At 35.5% G+C, this 18,495-nt stretch overlaps 1 protein-coding gene across 1 annotated transcript in view; it reads left to right on the top strand.

Annotated features, from left to right (window-relative positions):
* The window catches only part of NOX4 (NADPH oxidase 4), a 161,155-nt gene that overhangs the window by 2,628 nt on the left and 140,032 nt on the right, over positions 1 to 18,495 (top strand). The gene's annotated exons all lie outside the window — the stretch shown is intronic.

Raw genomic sequence — 18,495 nt, 5'->3', positions numbered from 1 at the left:
CTCACAAAGTATGTGTCTGAGGCAGCTATTCATTTCTCGCCATTCTTAGCTTCTTACCCTAGGTTGCTGGTTGATTATGGTTCCAGTGTTCTGGTCTAATATGAGAATGATACTGTGCAGAACTTTGCTCTGATTTATCTCATGTTGATATTTTTCCTTTTCTCTAGTCCATGGCATTTCTGATCTCATTCTTTCCATTCCCTTCCTACTTGATTCCTTAACAGAAGACAGAGGCATTGAGGACCTCTTACTTTATATTAAGAGTTAGCATTTTCTGAGCAACAAGCAAAAAGTATAAAGTGTATTGAAAAATTTTAGAGCATCTGAAAAAAATTTTGTCATTCCCTTTCATTGGGGAAGAAAACACATTCTAAGTAGGAGATGCATTGTTTTCTTTTCTGTGGTTTAGTGATTATTTAAAATTAGGATTAGTTCACGTGAATTTAATGGAACCAGCTTTCCATTTCCTACTTTACATTTACAGATCTTATTTATCTTCAAACTTCAGCTCTGAGAGTAGTGCTTGGCACATGCTAAGACTGCAATCAATTGAGATTTAATTAATTAACTGTTGTTTTATTTTATACAGTAAAGTACTATTTTTCATTATCTCTCGGTCACACAATTGATATTTTTCAAAGTTTAACACCGATTTTTTAAAAGAACTTATTTTTTTAGAGCTATTTAAAGTTCACAGTAAGATTGACAGTAAGGTACAGAGATTTCTCCTATGTTCCCATACCCGCACACATGCATAGCCTCTCCCATTATCAACATCCCCTACCAGTATGATACATAAGTTACAGCTGATGAACCTACATTGACACATTATCGCCATCCAACACCTGTAGTTTTAACTAATGGGTTAAAAAAATGTTCTCAAAGATGAAACTTACTTTATTGGTAACTGTTAAAAAATTATTTATTTGAGAGTGAGAGAGGGAGAGAGCACACACTGGGGAGGGACAGAGGCAGAGGAGGAAGGAAGAGAATCTCAAGCCAACTCTGTGCTGAGTGTAAGCCCACTATTCGGCTTGATCCCACAATGCTGAGATCATGACCTGAGCTGAAATCAAGAGTTGGGTGCTCAACCAACTGAGCCACCCAGGTGCTCCTCATTTTCCTGGTAACTCTTAAATCTGAACATTTCTTTCTCTTTCTCATTTAACCACCTTTCCATTTAACCATCTATCAAACTGTCATGAAACCCATGCTTTTCAAATGGGCACACAGAAAGTGAGCCCTTGCTCCTGCCCACAAGTTTCTTACAATCTAGTGGAAAATCAAACAAGTAAATACTTTTAATTGAATAAGCAAGGTAAGAAAAATTTTCTCCAATAAATATATGAAGATCTCTGACCCTTTTTAAATTTTTTTTCCCCCTTGTAAGTCCCCTTAGGTATGAGTTAGTGAACACAGGATTTTTCAGTAGGCGATACCTGACCCATTATGTAACTATATGAAAACTTGGAGAAAACTCAAAAGGGTTATGATGGCAAATTTTCCTGTCAAAAATGACAAATTTTTTAAAGGAGATATTTGTATTAATATACAATCTAAGAAGAGGCATCTTGAAGCCAGAAATGAACTTTGGATTTCATCTCTATGATATGGTATAAGCTAAAATAATAACTTACTTAAAATTAATTATGTTGGAAACAAGCAAGTTAATTTTTATGAGCTTGGATTCTGTGTGACAACTTCAAATTTATTTTGGTGACAAGTCAGATATGATGAAGGGTATACACGTACACACATGTATTACCCAACTAATTAAAAAAAATTATGTTTTTTTTTTTTTCTCACCATCACATTCTAGTGCTTTTGTTTGAATAATAAGACAGGCTAGGGAGATTCAACGGTGAGGCCAAGGAAAAAATGATAAAAGGCCTCAATTGAAAACTATGAGTACAAAGTGCAACAAACAGATAGAAGAAGAGAGGGGTCATTGTAAATTAGTTTTTATAGAAACCTAAGAATGATCATAGTGAGTTGACCCTTAGGCCATCCTGTCAGAAGTCAACACTGTATGAAAAGTCACCGTGGGGGGGAATGGTTTTTCTCCTTGTTATCCTCCCAAAAAATGAAAGAGGACTTCCAAACGTCTCAGTTTTCAGTAGTTACCTATATGGTGTTTTTCTCAGCCATTAATTTATCTAAATCATTTTGGAATGTTTTCAGTCTATATTACTCTACTTTTTAGTGAAAAAAGAACTCTATCTATGGTTTTACTATTTGCTTTATGAAGGAGGACTTAATTTTATTTGTCCTAGGCTTATCATTCCTAATCTTTTGATGATTATGGTATTACCTTATAGTGTAAGAATTTGCAGGCATTTTTCAAGTGGCAAAGAAAATAGAGTATAACAATGGGATATAATTAATCTTAAAATAAATACTTCTGACTCCCATCTTTTACATGTTTAATACTGATACTTCATTATTATTAACTTACTGCCTTAGATAGTGCATTTTAGAGCCTACCCTCACGAGGACAAGGTCCCATTGTGATGAATTTTAGAAAGACTGAAAGGAACATAATGTGTTCTGGTATTACAAATGTCTCTCTCTTTTTAAAATATTTATTTATTTATTTTAGAGAGAGGGAGAAAGAGAGAGAGCACGAGTGGAAGGGATAGAAGGAGAGAGAGAGAGAATTTCAAGCAGATTCTCCATTCAGCCCAGAGCCCCAGGCAGGGCTCGATCTTAGGACCTTGAGATCACAACCTAAGCCAAAACCAAGAGTTGGATGCTTAACTGACTCTGCCACCCAGGTTCTCCCATAAGCCTCCTGAAGGTGAATTTTAGATTCATAAAAATAATGGTGGTATTCCTGGAGAGGAAATTACTACCACTTTAAAACACAAATGGAAGGAGTTCCTCCAGTTGCTGGTTATTTTAATATTGAGTATAAAGGTTGCCAGTATTCATCTTTAAAAGTAAGGTTGCAGTAACAGTCATAGAAGTCTGAGGGGAGGGAAGGGTCTTAAATATAGTCCATTTGCAAGAAGGAATAGATATTGACAAGCAGTTATTCTTAGTAGTTGGAAATCTCTGCTTTCTACTGGAAACCAACTATATAGTCAACAAATCTACAAATACTTGGTTTAAGCCAGGGAACCATTCTTCCCATTTTACACTTGGGAAAAGGTAGGCTGAGGAAGCTGATGACTTGTTCAGCATCAGAGCTGGGATGTGATTTGCAGTCCTGTCTGACCTTTTTGCCTTTCCTCATGCTACACAGATTTTCAAAACGCTTCACTGGCCCATCTCTGAGAGTTAGGCTACTGGTTACTATTACTCATCATCAGTGCTGCCCAACAGAAATGTAATATGAGTCATGCAAATCAAATTTTTTCTGTAGCACATTAAAAAAATTAAAACTCCAATGACATTAAGTGTAATAATATATTTCATTTAAAATAGTCTATCTAAACTATTGTATTGGATTGAAGTATTCAACATATAGTCAATATTTTTAAAAATATCAATGAGGTATTTTAGGCTTTTGCCTAAATGTATTTTATGCTTGTGCACATCATAATTCAGTCACCAGATTTTCATCAGAAGTACTTGACTTGTGTCTAGATTTCATAAAATTTTACAAATAAAAAAGTGAATGCACATACCTAAGCTGTTCCAAACGTATTTAAAAAAATTTTTAATAACACAAAGAACTATTCGCTTTAAGTTTTAAATTAAAAAAATAATAAACCTAAAAATCCAGTTTCTGGGTGGGCCTAGGCACATTTCAAATGCCTAAGAGCTGTGTGTGACTAGTGGTCACCATTTTGGACAGTGTAAGCATAGACTTTGAGAGAAGATATTCCTACTCCCATGGTCATACACACTTACCATTTTGTTTTACAGCAAACAGCTGGCCACCAACCAGCCCAATAAAAAAACATAGGGATATCAGTAGTGTTCTTGCTCTCCCTCTCCAAAACAGGAGTTGATATCGCATGGGAAGTCATGGGCTCTTGTTATTTGTGTTTAACCTTAAGAATATCTCTGACTTCTCCCTAATCACCTGAGCTTTTTGGTGGTGGGGACCTTTGAGAGTGAAGGTAAAATTATTTAATGCTCAGAACTAGTGGATTCATTTTTTACATCTATATTTATTTATATTTACCGGATGCTCGTGGATTGTTTCTAGTCCAGGATTAATGGTTTTAAAAAAACCACGTAAAAACTGACTGAGAAAAGATCTTAACTGATGGAAGATAAAGTAACATTGAGGTTAATGTGTCTTCGTAGGAGTTTTCATCAGGACTGTTCTCTCCCAGACTGGTCTGACCCAGACCTGGAGGCAGCCTGGTCACGGCTGGTTTATGCCTGAGTTAATGTGCTAATCAGACTGTGCACTTCCTAGGAGATGTTTAATTATGACATGCTGTGAGTTTTGGAATCTTAAAATTAAGCTAAGAAGAAGGAAAAAAGTTCTTTTGAGGGAAGCCAAAACAAACACACGTACACATAAACTAACCAAGCAATAACCTCCTCCACCTTCCCATTACAAAATTTTAAATAAAGGAGTACTTTGATTTTTTAAGATAAAATCTATTCTTGATTTATTTGTTTTCAAGGAATGGAAAATGTAGTTGTTTGCACTTTACTAGAAAGTCCCAATGTGTTGTCACTGACCCTGAGAAATTTAGATTTCTTCCCTAAATTTTTTATTTTTTGAAATATTGGGCAGTTTAACTCAATATATTATGGATAGAAGCGCTCATACTGAAGTTCATCTATTTCTGAGTTGTATTTCTGATGTTTTAATAATTAACAGATATAATTTAATTGATAAGAACATCTTACTTTGAGAAGAGAATGTGTTTTATAGTATCAGATTCAATGTGTTTAGGTTTTGCTATCTTTTTCCTCCCAAACTAATGTTTGTATATGGATCATTCAGTTTCAACCTAGTTATTCTCATGGTGTCATGATGAGACATTTAATTTTTTGCTTTGTCTCACAATTATTATTATTATTTTTTAAGGATTTTATTTTTAAGTAATCTCTACACTGAATGTGGGGCTTGAATTTACAACCCCGAGATCAAGAGTCTCATGTGCTACCAACTGAGCCAGTGAGACCACCCCCCCACAATTATTATTTTAGATCTACTGCACCATCATGAAGATCTTTTTTTTTTCTTTTTTAAAGACTTTTATTGAGATATCTGTGTTAATTGGAAGAAAGCTGGGAACATTGAGATTTCTTCTAGTCTCAGAGTGATGATCTTCCTTTGGTTAATTATTATCCTTTAAGTGATTAAGAAATATTAACTAATTTACCCTCTCAAAAGTCCTAGAACTTATATCATAATTAACAGTTTTTGGAGACAGAAATCTGATGTCCTGTGAATTTGATAAGGTCAGAGATTAGAGTGTCTGTACAAATGGACCTAGGATTTTAAGTCAGTATTGGTTTCATAGCTGATCCAAGCAGCTTTACTTCTGCTGAGAAGGAATATATACCATCTATGAGTTTCAGAAAAGGCTTGATCATTAATACTTTTCATTTATTGCATAAAATATAAAAGCACCTAGATTTGCCTAGGCATGCAGTGTGTTTCAATTCAGGGGATATTTTTTGACTGAATGGGTGATTTTTTGTTGTTGTTTGTTTTTATTCTTAGCATCCTGCTATCTGAAAATACTTTACTTCCTGTTTATTGCTGGATGAAAGGACTTACGTTACTTTGATGCAATCGTTATAGTCTTAATCCTTTTACAGTATTGGAGACTCAGAATTTTAGACTTGGAATTAAGCTTTGGTATCTTTACTTAGACTTCTTCCTTATTTTTCCAAACAGAAAAATGAAGTTGAAGTCATTTGCTCACCATCACCCACTGAATGAGTGGCTTGGTCACTCTTCTGGTCTATCGATCCTCAGTCCAACAGTTAGTCTGTTATGATGAACAACTCTATGCACATGCACATAAACAAATTAAACCCCATACCGTATAGACCACTAGCTTTCCATCTTATGGGAAATGATACTTAAAGATGTTTAGCAATTTAAGAAGTTAAGGTAATATAATTTTAATTTAAGAAGTTAAGATAATATAATTTTCAGCATTATAGTTGTTTTAGATTTCTTTCAAATTATCAAGGAATTTTTTATGAGACTTATTTTTATTTAAATTATTTCTGATTCCATAATATTTTTTGGACTTAACAGCACTCAGTGTTTAACCTCTTTATTATATATAGCTGAATGTCTACTGCATAATTGTCTTTTATCAATACCAGCCAAAATAACATAGAATTAGAAGGCAGAATTAATTTTAGTGAATTTCAAATCTACTTACTTCATTTTGTTATTAATAATGTTAATAACATCAATAGTAGGTTATATTCATTGAGGACTGTCTAGGAAACAGGTTTGTGTGGACTAATTTGCTTAAAATTTTCCATTCATCCTGTGGAGTAGATATTTTTTTAAAGATATTTATTTATTTGAGAGAGAGAACATGAGCAATGGGGGGAGGGAACAGAGGGAGAATCAGACTCCTTACTGAGCAGGGAGCCCAACTTGACTTGGGGCTCTATCCCAGGACCCTGAGATCATAACCTGAGCCAAAGGCAGATGCTTAACTGACTGAGCCACACAGGTGCCCCCAGAGTAGATATTTTTAATTTTTCAGCTGAGCAACTGCATTAGGGAAGTTCTGTGACTTGCTAGTGAATTACAGAGGCAGGACTCCAGCCCACACATCCTGGTTCCAGAACTTGTATTGTTAACTATTGTGCTCTTCTGCCTCTATATGACATTATATTAGTCTGAACTACATGAATTGCTATTTAGATAAAGAATAATCAAATAACAGCCATTTCATATAGTTCAACCTGATAACAACTGTTACCATTCACTAATCACATAGTATGTGCCAGATATAATTAGTTCTTTGCTCTTTCTTTATATAATTTCACTTACTCCTTATATTTAAATTATATTTGTAAGTAAAAACCCTGGAAGATAGGAAGCATCACTTTTTAGGGGATTGAGAAACTGAGATTCTGAGTGGTTAGGTAATTGTCCCCAAGTCACACAGCTAACCCCAGGAGAAACCCTATTGGAACCCACATTTGTCTCACACTGAGGACCTTGTTCTCAATCACTTTGCTCCCCCAGGGAGGTTCTGAGACAGATGCGGTTAGAACTGGAATTTTCTTATGTGTCCTCCCACTGGCTCTGCATCAGACTGTCTATATGTATGTTTGTGTGTTTTTGTATCGATAAGTACTCGATCAGAAATGAGGGGAAGAATATTGTTTATGGATTATTCTTAGACCTGACACAGACCTGTACACCTCAGCCTAACTGGTGCCTCCCACACTAGTTTGGTTGGGCGTCCATAACAAAGTACCACAGACTGGGCGGTCTAACCAACAGAAATGCGTCTCCTCACAATTCTGGAGGCCGTATGCTTTATGCTTTCTCTGGGGAACACCCAGCCTAAGGCAGAAGAGCTTGTAGAATGACTGAATGTTATAGGCATCTTACGGTTTGATCTAGTTCATTTAGCTCCTTTGACATATGAACTTGGTGAAGTTAAATGTCTCCTTTATCAACTCAGTCTTTTAATCTTAGTCAAGTTTTCTAATTCATCACGCTAAGCAATGTGGTGATCATAAAATTGATTTTAAAAGTGTCTAGGTCATTCTGGGGAAGAAAATAAAATATTCAAAAACAATCAAATGAAGATCATTAAACTGTGGAGCTAAATGGATATGAGTTTGAATCCTAGCTCAGGCGTTTATCTCCCTTTATGATTTTGGTAAATTTCTATTCTGAGCGTAAGTTTAACTCACTTGTGAAGCTGAGTTTAAATCTTTCCCTCAGTTTAGTTATTAAGATTACATGAGAAAGTGTGGGTGAAATGCTTAGCACTTGGTACATAAGTACTCAGCAAATGATAGTTATTACTGTAATTAGGTAGTGTTATTCAGCATTCATAGTATTAATAGCACTGAATAGGATTATTATAAATTATTTATGCTTGTAAACAAAAATAAGAGCCAACATTCATTGAAATGTTCTCATGGACACACATTGTATTACGTTCTTTTTTTTTTTTTTTAAGATTTTGTTTATTTGGGAGAGAGGCTGCATGAGAGAGAGAGAGAGAGAGAACACGCGAGAGTGCGCACACAAGCGGTGGGGAGGGGCAGAGGGAGAGGGAGAAGCAGGCTCCCCGCTGAGCAAGAAGCCCTTGCACGCTGGATTCCAGGACCTGGGATCATGACCTTGAACCTAAGGCAGACACTTAACGGACTGAGCCACCCAGGTGCCCTGAATTACGTTCTTTATACATTTTTTTTAAAAGATTTTATTTATTTATTTGACAGACAGAGAAATAGCCAGAACAGGAAACACCAGCAGGGAGAGTGGGAAAGGGAGAAGGAGGCTTCTCACAGAGCAGGGATCCCGATGTGGGGCTCGATCCCAGGACCCTGGGATCATGAACTGAGCTGAAGACAGATGCTTAACAACAGAGCCACTCAACTAGTCCACAAGGTAGATTCTATTACATAAGGAGAAACTAACAGAAATTATAAATAACTTGCTTGTGGGATAAAGTACCGAGGATAAAACCCATTATATAATAGGTGTTCCCCCAGATGCCAATTTTCCTCTTTCCTTCCCTCTTCTCTCCTTCATAGCCACAGATGACAGTTCACCTAACTGAAACATGATGAAACTGTTCTACTTATCTCAGAGTGTCATGTTGAGTATTAGATGATATAAAAGATAGGAAAGTACTTTGAAGAATTGAAAACATCATGGATGTGAAAAGTAGTTATCCTTTACTGTTGCTGCATCCTGTCATTCCTCCCAGCTTTTAAGGCTCCAGCCACGGCGCCATGGCAGAGCTCCTCCAAGGGTCAAAAGCAAAGTCACGGAGAAAGGAATGAGGGACAAGTGTCACATGGCCTTTCACATTCAATATGCATTACATTTACAGTATTGACTCTTGAAATGGGATCTTGAAGGTTTGTGACATTTTGTAATTAATAATTGTGCTAAGGCATGACCTTAGCCTTAAGACTTAAGCCTTAAGAACTTAAGACTGAGACCTTAGTAGAAGAGTGGATGACTTAGGTGGGGACTGGGTCTCACTTCTTAGTATCCATATTTTAATGCAACTTTGTGATGTGATAGCAAGCAAACAGTGTAGTAAAAATACATGTGAAAATTGGTTTCTTTAGTGCTTTGGCAGTGGGACTAAAGAAAAAGTAGATTAAGGAGAAGACTTGGACTTTGCATGATCGATAGAATGTTTATGTATTTAGAAATTGGGAACTTGAATTTGACAATGACTTCATTTGATAAATGAATCGAATACAAGTTCTATGGGGAACTTGGTTTAAATCACATATTTAATGGTTTTCTGAATTTGGGAAATTGTTAAAGGTCCTCGGACACATCCCAAGGATATCAGAGGTCTTCAGTAGTTTAAGGCAAGAAGAGATGAGTGATGTACACAAAGTAAAAACATTTTATATACCTGAAATTTAAAAAGAAAAGTGGGCACTTCAATACTAAGATAAATCTAAGAAATGATTTATGATGAATGCCTTTCTGACTAGATTCCTTTTTCTGGTGATAGGATTATCCAATAGTTGATTTCAAAGTGCCACTAATTTTGTTCCTTGTGATCTTAGAAAGCTCAGGTGCATTGGAAGGATACAAAGGGGTAGTGATCCAAACAAATTTCTTTTGATTCTCTGTGCTAATTCCCCCTACCCCTCATTTCTCTCTCTTATGGGCCTTCTAATTACCTGCATAACTTGCTGTCACCTTACCTTGAATGAGAATGTTGATTTCCAGGCTGGTTAGGGTGACCCAAGAGAATTGTGGTACAAGAAATGAACCACCTCTTGTGAAGATGCTGAAAATAGGGTGGTAAGAGTGCATTTACCTCTCACTGATCTCCCTGGGCCAAGTTGCTTTTGAGAAGTTACTTTGGGCCTTTGAGCTTTGTTAATTCTTTCTGTTTGAAAAGCATGGACCCAAAAGCACATTTGTAAAGTGCTTTGAGTCATGCAAACAAAGGTAAAGAATATGTTTTTATTCCCACCTCCACCCCCTCCCTTTTGCACCGCCCCCTCCCCCCCCCCCCCCGAATATCTAAAGGGAAAACTAAGCAAATATCATCAGTGGTCTACATTAATGGGTTCCAGTTGGAAAAAAAATGACTCATATTAAGCCACAAGAATGCAGAGCTTCCATTGCATGTTCTTCCACTCAAGAAAAGGCATTTGCTGTTGGGCATTGTCTGTATTACATTTGTTACCTCCCATGGAAGTTCTCTGTAGGGTTGGAGCTTGGCTTGGACTATGTAGAACCCATCACTGAACTACTTATTTTGATCTCGTACGTTTTGTAAAACATAAGAGAGGGGAAAATGAGTCAAATGAACATCTTACAGGAGTTTACAATCACAATGGCTCCATAGAGTTTATTTAATTTTGGTTTGCCTGAAGAAAACTAGTTCTTGACTTGTACTGGTTTTAAAGCTTGGACATGTTATTCTCAAAGAAGAAAATATATTTTGTTCAACCCACAGATTTTAGATTTATAAAATTTGTTCAAGTCTTCTATGACACATGTAAAAATGCTTATAAAAACTGTCTGTTACCACCTTTTCCTAAGCATGTAATGACTATTAGTTTAAATTTCAAATATAGTAATACCTGGGAAAATTCCAAAGCTTAATGATAACAATACAATGTAATGAACAATAAATGTAAGAACATGGATTTTTATGGACAAGTTGACTAAAGTGGAAATTGGGACTTTACCTTATAAGAAATGTATCTTTAAGTGATTTATTGAAACCTCCAAAGCCTTAAGTTTCTTCAATTTTAAATGGAGAATTATATTATGAAATTGAATTACCTAAAAATTCCAGTACTGAAATAGTCTGACTTAAAAAAAAAGATGGCAGTTTTGCATAGTTTAACCTAGTATCTCTTACAGGCTTTTGTTTTGTTTTGAAGAGAGGATTAAGTAGGATGAGGAAGAAATGCGTGTGAGGCCTTCAAAAAGTATGACTTCCCTACTTGCTAATGGCAAGTTGTAGTAGACTATGCTAGAGTCATTTCTTTCAGGCGACACTTTTGAAGTTAGGAATGTTTTGATGTTGAAATCTACTTGTAAATGGCCGCTAATGACAAAATTCCCAGCAACTAAGAGACATTAACTCCTAATTTCATACAGTGTATATATTATAAATTATTTAAAGAGATATTTTGCAAGCGGCAGTGTGTTTTTGTTAATTATAATTTCAAAACTATTGAAGCTCACAATTAATTGCTTTTTAACTGGTAATGGTTTTCAAATTTTATCTCAATTTTTTGGCCTTTTTAAAGCTTTCTGTCAAACCAACCAAAGATTGAAGTACATGCAAAGAGAACTAATTTTAAAGGACATTAGCAGTGACTCTTTGTAAAAACAAAGGATTTAAAAAGCTATGTTTTGGGTTTCAGGTACCGAGTATTTAAACATGTATCTTAGTTTGTAGCAGACTGCCTTCCTGGGCCTTTTGCTTTCTTCATCATTCATTCATTTATTAATTCATTGTGTAATTACTCCTCATTCTCTAATTCCCCAGTTCCTTTTTCCTACCGACAGCAGGAACATTTTTAACATGCTGACATGTATCCTTCTGTTGCTATTTTATTTGCATGTTTCTTTGAATTCAACGAAATGGTATTATGCATAGACTCATTCTGTTTCCTGCTTTTTTTTCCATCTGGTATTATGTTTTTAAAGTCTGTCATGTGACTATGCGTTTCTTTGGGGTTTTGTTTCTAATTGCTACAGAGTATTCTGTGGTTCCCATCTGCCACAGTGTACTTGCCCGTTCTCCCAGAAAGGGACCCTTCGATTTCCTCTGATTACCTATGACTTAATCACGACTTATGACTTTATCACGACTAAACATTGTGATAAACATAAAGCATATTCTTAGAGTACAGATATTATACATTAGTTTTCTGGTTTTGTGCTTTAGAAACTTTGCCCAATCCCTGGAGGACAAGTAATCTGTTCATACTGTAACAAAAGCACCCATTTTTGTTAGGATATTCTATGTATTTGTTATAAAGGTTTTTAGTGAGATTGAGATGACATTGGATGTAATATCACACATAGTACAACTTTAAAAATTGATATTCAGTTGTAGTAACTGGTTTTCAGTGAGAAGTCTAAAGGTTATTGGATAACTAAAGGGAAGAATGCAGCAAGGATTTAAAGTATTATTTAATTTCTGTATTCCCACGGTTTTTTTCTTATGTATTGCACATGATATTAATCATTTAAACAAAAAACCCAGCCATATAAACAGTTACAGTAAAAACAATAATAATAACACGTATAACATCAGACTTAGAGGAAATGGCGGGGGGCACTGGGCGGTATAGTCGGTTAAGCCTCCAACTCTTGGTTTCTGCTCAGGTTGTGATCTCAGGGTCCTGAGAGGGAGCCCTGTGTGAGGTTCCTTGCTCAGTGTAGAAACTGCTGAAGTTTCTCTCTCCCTCTGCCCCTCCCCACTGTGCTCTCTCTCAAATAAATTTAAAAATCTTTAAAAAAAAAAAAAGAAATATAGGAAATGGAATAAATGTAGGAGAAAACATTAAAAGGATAGGTGAATAGAGTGGAATGGATTACAGAAAAGTCAACAAAGATGTGTCACAGCAATGATTCACCCGAACTGTCTGAGCTGCAAAGTGTAATATAATAGAGAGCTGTATGGACCCAGAGACCAAGCAAGTTACGAAGGTTGCGGGATGGAGTGTGCTTGGAAGGTTTGTTCCTTCTTTCTTTCTTTCTTTTTTTAAATTGTGTTCATGGTAGCATATGAGGGCTTTCTTTATTAATATTTTAATATATGTAGAAATACTTTATTTTTTTCTCTGAAATGCTTTGGTAAATATTTTAAGAGCACGTAAGCTGACCAAGCTGTAAGAAATGTGTGATGCTCTCAGTCACAAGGGACCTGTGGTTTGGATGATATTTAACGTTTGGGCCCCACTTAAGTTGCAGTAGTGTGCAAGAATCGCTGTCTCTTATGCCCTTCCATTACCCTGGTAGTTCTGTTCATTACTTGGAATCCCCCTTTTCCTTGCCAGCTATAGTGTCACTCATTATAATGTCCCCTCTTTCCTGTTCCCGTCCTGTTATGTCCTATTCCGTTCTATCCTGTCCAATCTTATCCTGTCTAGCCTTGTCCTATTTCGTCCTGTCCTGTCCTGTCCTATTTGGTCTTCTTCTGTCCCACCCTATCCTGTCCCATCCTATTCTGCCCTTTACTGTCATGTCCTGTCCTATCTTATACTGTCTTATTGATCCTGAACTTGAAGTAAATATCTTCTTGTTTATCAAAGGCTGGGAAAAAAAGAGCCCAGTAGCTTAATGTCCTTCTTCTGGAAGCTATCACCTTAAGCCATGGAAATATTCACAAGATAATTTATAAAGTTTGTCATGGATTTTTCAGTATGAAAATAATGCATCCCGTTAAGGGAAAAAATGGAAAAATGCACAAAAGTTGAAATAAAGGGAAAATTGCCTTTCACATTTTCATATTTTAAGATAATATTTCTCCTCAAATTGTACTTCTAAGACTTTTCCCCCACTCCATTTTACTTACAAAATAATCTTTCTTGTGACTTTCAGGTTTATTAAATCTTCCTCATATTTGTTATAGAAAATGGGAGGAAACGCAAAAAAAAAAATCATCTCAGAACCCACACCTAACCACTATTAACATTTTGGTTATTTCTTAAGTAAAAGATTTTTCTTTTCTTTTTTTTTTATAATATGATTAGAATAAACAGTTTTATATTCTCCTTTTAACATGCAGCATTAAATATTATATTAGGTTTATTTCTATTATATTATCACAAATAGTTATACGGTACAAACATACATTTTTTATTTTTAATATTTCATTGAATAAATACAAACATACCTGTTGCAAACACTCCCCAAATTTCAGACATTCAAATGGTCTCTATTAACCCAGAAAATGCTATGAAAAACATCATTGTGTAGAATACCTCCTTTGTTTTTATAATCATGTCCTTTGGATATGTTATTAGAAATTCAAAGTGTATTAACCCATTTAATTTTATTTATTGCAAATTTTCATTGTGATCTATCCATTTAGTTTTTGGTACTTAATTGGTAAATTCATTACATTTCAAAAGAAACACATGCTTCTGTACATTGAATACTGATGTTACCATAGAAAAAAGTTAGGAATTCTCCTTTATTTCTATATAATCTATGTTATATACAGATTCACATTTTGCATGTGCATATTATTAATTCATTTCCATTATACAAGTTTAACTTATTTTCTGTGGCTAAAGACTGTCACATAATGTATAGATAATTTTTTGTCATTTCTCTGCTGTTAACCATTTCGGTCCTAGTCTTTTTGTTTTTATCACGTGCCATACTGCAGTGAGTATCCTTATAGAAATTTTTATGTACACTTGGACAAGTATTTCTGTATGCCACTTTATTTTTTTAAGAAATTCCAAAGCGAGGGGGAGGGAAGGGTGGGAAAAAAAAACAAAAAAGACATTCCAAAGTGAGATATTTTGGACCTACTAAATGTTAGTTTTTTTAGGGAAAAAAAGATTATTTTTGATTTATATTTCCTCTCTTATACCTATTTGTCATCTTACATTTGATGTAATGCATTGTTCTACCAGGAGATGAACTAGTGTGGAACCCTGTGTGTTGACCAATTAAACTCTGAAGAATTTGTTGGAAGAGTCTAATGCTTAGAAATGTATGCATCAGGAAGTTTAGGTGACTAGTCTATACCAGACAATCCATTCAGTCCATTTTACTGAGTACCTACTCTCTCTCAGCCACTTTGGCCATTTTGATACACCTAGAGTTTTCTTAGAATTAATATCTTATTGGAGACAGTATTTTTTTTTTTTTCCCAATGAAAGACTAAGAGAAATTTAACTGGATTCAAAGTTGAAAGTTATAGTTAAAAGACATGCTGAGTTAGCTAAGATTGCTAATATTTTGAGGACCAAGATAGAACTTAAAGATAGTTTCATAGATTAAAATAATGAGTTGTTAACAAATAGGATTGAGTTCAGGAGAAGTAAAATGGTAATGAGAGAAATGAGAGTAATGAGAGAAAAATCTTAATATTGAATATTCTGTAGTCACAGTATGAGTTTTATTTATTAATTTTTAAGATTTTATTTATTTGACAGAGAGAGAGTGAAAGAGCACAAGCAGGGGGAGCGGCAGGCAGAGGGAGAAGTAGACTCCCCACTGAGCAGCGAGCTGGACGCGGGACTCGATCCCAGGACCCTGGGATCCTGACCTGAGCTGAAGGCAGACACTTAACTGACTGAGCCACCCAGACACAGCCACTGTATGAGTTTTAATATACATTGTTATGGATAGTTTGATTACAAGCCTAACCAAGTGAGGGTGTACCATTGCTATGACTGTTACTTCCTTTCAGAATTATTCTAGTATATCCGTTTGGCTTCTAAGTTTTAGGAGGAATGTTGAGAAATTAAAAATGGTTTAAGGATGAGGAAGAATGATGCAAGGTTTTGGAATGATTGTTCCTGATGAAGAGTAGCTGAGATGTGACTAAATAAATATCCTGTAATTGTGATCAGATGTGCCGGACCTGTGACGGAAGAAAAACAGGGACTGTCTCAGCTTTCTAGCCAACCGTGCTATCCAAAATACATGCCATTCCGTGGTGCCTTTCCCTGTGCATGGCAAATTTCTGTAGGAGGAGGAACTGTAACAGTGACATAAAAGCAAATGTGCTGTAATTCTTGAGACCCTTGTTCTTGTGCTGTAGATAGGAGTAGATTGTAAGAGATGAGCATGAAAATCTACAGAAATATAATGGGTGAATTAAAAAAAATCCATTTTGTCAGCTAAAGAGATCAAGCCATTTTCATGTGATTTGTTTTTACCTTTTAGAATAGTTCTACAGGAGAATGTGGAACAAGTTTTGACTATTGTTTTGTTAAGTTCTCCAATTCTAGGTTTTGGAGACAATAACCTTGGTAGAGGTCACAGGTATTAAGTGTGATAAAAATATGCTTTTTAATGTGGTGACCTGTTTAGTAGATGGCATTGCCTATAGAAACCCATGAATGTATTTAATGCAGTTCTGGATCTCACTTAGGTTGAACTTCAACTTTTGCAGACAGACTCATTGTTTAGAAGGGAATCTCTTCTGCTCTCTGGGTTTTTGGCACAGGAAAGACAAGATAGACAAAATCTAGACAGAAATACCATGTTACAATCTTGCTTTCTTCTTGTCTAAGAACTGTATTTCTTTCTTTCTTGTAATAGACTTCTAAGGAAAGAGTACATTCCTACTGAAAATGGAAGAAAGTTTACTTCTAGAAAGGATGGAATGATGGAAGATGGTGTATAAAAGGGAAGATTTGAGTTAAGCATAAGGAAGTCTGCATATGAAGTCAGAATGGATTCTATTTTTTTTTTTTTTTGGTGGTCCCTTTAATCATATGGAAACAAAATCTACCCCCACCCCACTCCATTCCTGGCTGCTTTTTCTTTTTAGAACTGATAGCTTCTTTAGAAACAGTGTTAAAAAAAAAAAAAAAAAAGAGAGTTTTATAGATTGAAAGAGAGGTCAATGTGAGTCAAAAATTACATCATAGTTAAAATCTCCAGGGCAGTTAGTTGACAGAAACCAGCTAGGATCATTTGGCATGAACTATATAGTTCATAATGGAATGAAGGGACATTCATGAGTTTTTGGATATACCCCAAGACCACTGAATTGGTAGTTTATTTTGGTATTTTTTAAAGAAATAATTACTCCAATTATTATTAACTGCTTTCTGATAGTTCATGGCATGTTAGTCATTATTGTTTTCATATGAAGCCTTATCAAAATAGGTAATCAACTTTTTGAAGTAACTTTTCATTGAAATGTCATTTTTAAGAATCATTAAGTATGATCCTGTCTGTATGAAATGCCTGTCATATTCTTAATTCATAACCCTATTATAATATATTAATAGTGCACACTGAAATTTAAGTTAGGACCACAAGTTTGATTTAAAGGGATAGGGAAAATAAATTTTCTAATTTTCTGCCATGGACCATTTTGGTGATTATAAAGACAACAAAAAGTGCTTACTATTGCTTTGGAAAATTGTATGGGCTACTTTATGGAGTAATCTCTTTTTGCTCATGTTTCTGTCTTACTTCTACTTTTCTTGGACTTTCATTGCTAAAAGCATATTTTCTCTGAGGAATATTTTTTTTTTCAAAATAATTTTCACTATTAATGAGCATGCACTTTTGAGGTCCCCAACAATAAGAGGCATTTTGGGCATTGCCACTTAGCAGTGCTGGCCACTTGCTAGCTTTTGGGGGAAAACAAGGAGTTAATAGGTGAAATATTCTAATACAACATCTCAAGTACTCGAAAGGAAATAAAGGTTGGAAGAGGTGGGATGCCTTCACAAATAGAAGGAATAGCGAGAAACACCACGAGCTAGGTACAGTGAGTGAAGATATGTGGTGACAATTTAGAAGAGGAGCTGATTAATCCGGTAATACCTCCAGGAGCTACATTAATTATAAAAGGATGGCCAGTGGGCCCTATGGGATCATCAATTTGGCTTATTTACAGACTTTTAATATAAGTTGGTACAAAAAGTTTTGGAGTAGATGACCTATACAGACTCATCAAAGAGCTACAGTGGCCCTAAAGATTTTCTTTAAATTGGGCGTGTAGTTCCATCGAGTAAATCCTAGTCTCAAGAATGGTGGCAGTTGGGGAAATGGAGGCAGAGTTTTCATTGTTGGGCAATATGGTACTATGGAGAGAACAGGTCTGAGTCTAACACTAGACGTAAACTACATTTCTTGGGTGATCACTTTTGGTCTTGGTTATTTTTTTCTTAATTTCCAAAATGAGGAGACTGAAGGATCTTCTCATAGACTCATTCATTCAACCACCTTAAGGTTATTGAACACTCACTAATTGCTTAGAACTTTTTTTGAAATCTTTAGAATCAGCCAAGTGCAATAAAGCTCAGCTCCCATAGCTGCAACTAGAATCTTAATTCTTCAGAGCTAAGGATGGAAAGACAGACTAAGAAGAAGTTACTTGTAGGAAGGCATGCCTTAAGAACACCTACATTTTGAAACTAGAGCAGGTTAGTGGATGGCCAGGGACCGGGATTATGATAATAGCTTTTGTTGACTTTTTGCTAGATGCTGGGCACTGCACTAGGTACTATATATACTTAATACTCACAATAACTCGTTGAGGTTGATGTATTGTTTTTATTTTATAGATGAGGAAAATGAGACACGGTAAGAAAATGCATCAGGCCACACAGCTCATAAAGGTGTTTTAAACTCAGGTTTGTTTGACTTTGAAGTGCATTCTAAAACAGTGGTTGCCAAGCCTGGGTGTACCTCCTGGGGCCCCT

This window comes from Martes martes (genome assembly GCF_963455335.1).
Source record: "Martes martes genome assembly, chromosome: 10".
Taxonomy (NCBI): domain Eukaryota; kingdom Metazoa; phylum Chordata; class Mammalia; order Carnivora; family Mustelidae; genus Martes; species Martes martes.
Note: the sequence above shows the minus strand (reverse complement) of the source record. Positions and strands in the feature narration are given on the sequence as shown.